Source organism: Myotis lucifugus, unplaced genomic scaffold (assembly GCF_000147115.1).
Source record: "Myotis lucifugus unplaced genomic scaffold, Myoluc2.0 scaffold_4, whole genome shotgun sequence".
Lineage (NCBI taxonomy): Eukaryota > Metazoa > Chordata > Mammalia > Chiroptera > Vespertilionidae > Myotis > Myotis lucifugus.
In genome coordinates, this window is record NW_005871052.1 from 7176357 (window position 1) to 7179134 (window position 2778).

The 2778-nt window shown below is 42.4% G+C and overlaps 1 non-coding gene across 1 annotated transcript; it reads right to left on the bottom strand.

Moving 5' to 3' along the window:
- Positions 1-942: 942 nt before the first annotated feature.
- LOC111823047 lies at positions 943-1049 on the bottom strand. Its single transcript, XR_002826035.1, has one exon. It is a non-coding gene; the product is annotated as a U6 spliceosomal RNA (small nuclear RNA).
- Positions 1050-2778: the final 1729 nt, after the last annotated feature.

Sequence of the window (2778 nt, forward strand, 5' to 3'; positions counted from 1 at the left end):
TCCTCCAGTTTGCCCCTCCTCAATGTGGAGTGGAGGTGGGTTGCCCTGGGTCACTCTGTCTGTGCTCCCCTGTCACCCACCTAGGGTGAGGTGTTGCTCTTCTGTTGCCCAGGGCGATATGCACATTGGGTTTTTCTGGATGGCCCTGGTAGGACTGTCCTCCGGGCCAGGGTGGAGCAGTCAGAGCTTGCTCTAGGTCGCACAATCAGTGCTCCCCTGTGGCCCAGACTTGGGCATGCTCTGGGTTGCTCTGGGTGGCCCTGACAGCAGGTCCCAGGGCTTGGGATGGAGTGGGTGCCAGGTGGCTCTGGTTCAAGCTTGCATCACAGTTCTTGGGTCCAGGGCTGGGGTGGGGCACAGGGTTCCCCCTGGCTTGCACTCACTGTGGGGTCTTGGTGCTTTATCCTAAGGCACTGGGTCCCAGCTGGCTGGTAAGGAGGCCTGGTGTGGGAGCTCACTCTGGTGGCACATGCTCCCTGCAGACATCTCAGAGCCTGCCAAGAAGTATGTGCCACTCACTGCTGGGGCACAGTGGTGGTTCCACACAGGTTATGGCTGGCAAGCAGCATTCTCTAGGCGTCCTCTGCCATTCCTTATTGAATACTGTCTCTTGAGCTGTTTCTAATTTTTTAATTCATGGTGGATGTTCTCTGATTAGTTGCTTTTGTGGCCTGGCCCTGGAAGGAGGTCCACAACACGGATGCCTATTCAGCTTCCAATTTCTCCTTCTGTTTGCTCTAATATTATTTGCAATAGCAACATCCTAAATGTCCACTGATAGGGAACTAGTTATGTAAATTATGTTGTATCTGTAACATGGACTGGAAGGAATAAAGCACATTGACTTGGAAGGCTGTCCATATACATTGTGCTAAGTAAAAGAGAAGGCTATGGTAACTTCATTTTTGTGAAAAAAAAAATAAACACACTAGTTTTTTTAAAAAATATATGGAACGCTTCATGAATTTGCATGTCATCCTTGTGCAGGGGCCATGCTAATCTTCTTTGTATCATTCTAATTTTAGTATATGTGCTGCCGAAGCGAGCACTCACACTATGTTTTTATATGTGTAAGTGGAGAAAGAATGTAAGGATTCACACTAGATTTTCAACAGTGGCTTCATTTGTGTGATGGCTTTGGAGGGGGAGTGGAAAAATATATAATTTTAACTTTTGTATTTGAATTGTTTCATTTAACCTGTATTGCTTTAGTCATTCAAATGACAAAATAAACATACTTAAAAAGGCATATATGCAAGAATGTTCACTGCAACATTTTCTGTGATAGCGAAAAATGGGAAAATTATATAAATGTCTGACAAGAAAGACTGGTTAAATATGCTGTATATGGCAGATATTATGTGCCTAATACAATGATCTCTGTGTAACAAACAGTAATGTAAAATGACAATCATTTATTACTACCTTTCAAGACTCTGATGATTGACTGGGCTCATTTACCTGATTCTTGCTCAGAGTCTCTCATGCAGTTGCAGTCAGACAATGGCTGTAGGTGGAGAAATCTGAAAGGCTTCCTCATTCATATGTCTGGCAGTTGCTGCTGGTTGCTGGCTAGGAACTCAGCTGAGGCTTTCAGCTGGAACACTTACATGTGGCTTATCTGTGTAGTCTGAGTTTCCTCAAGTCGAGACAGTTATGTTCCAAGAACAAGTGTTCTGAGAAAGAGAGAGCCAGGTGGAAACTATATTGATTTTATGACCTAGCATCGGGAGTCATGCAGCATTAAATTACATAAACTAAATTCTGTTAGAAGCAAGTCATTAAAGCTAGCCTATATTCTAGAGGAGGAGAACTAGATTCCACCTCTTGATGGGATAAATGTGAAAGAATTTTTGAACTTGTTTTAAAACTACCACATATGTCAACAGTCAGTGGTAACATTATAAAATATTAAAATTTTACTCTTTATTTTTTAATTTTTCAAATTATCTGCAGAAACATATATTACTTTTAAAATAAGACATAAAAAGATAACCAAGTGCCACAGAATAAATAAGAGCATGGAAAAGAGTTAAAAGACCTGCATTGTAGTCCTACCTCTGCCCCTAATTCACTGTGAACCTTGGTAAGTTCCTTACTTTCTTGGGGCCTCTCTTTCCTCACTTGCCACACTTAAGGGTTTGGACTACATGATCTCAGAAGGCTCTCCAAATGCTGGAGTTTTCATGACTATTTCTTTTTATATTGGTTTCAGAGAGGAAGGGAGAGGGAGAGAGAGATAGAAACATCAATGATGAGAAAGAATCATTGATTGGCTGCCTCTTGCATGCCCTTTAACTCAGGCATATGTCATGACCAGGAATAGAACCATGACTTTCTGGTTCATATGTCAATGCTCAACCACTGAACCACACTGGCTGGGCATGACTGTTTCTTTTGTAAAACCATTGACTTCTGGCTTCTCCTTCTCATTTACCTTTGCATGTTCTTCTTCTGTTTACTATTTACATTTTTGTGTTTCCCAGGGGTCCATCTTAAGCCTGGGAGCCTTACTTCATTCATTCTCACCACACTTCCTACTCCCTTTGCCACACTTACCATATAGAGATGAAACCTAGGATAAGTCTAAGTTTCCACCATTTTTCTGCTCAATATTCAGGCTGTTGGAACACACACATGCATACACTCACACACTGAAGTTTGGAGCCAATACAAATTTATGGTTTCCCCTCCTCCACTGAGCTGCCTAGCAACCCTTCTGCATGTCCCTGGGTAGCTCATATGACTTTGTTAGTGGTATTTTACATTTCCACTTTT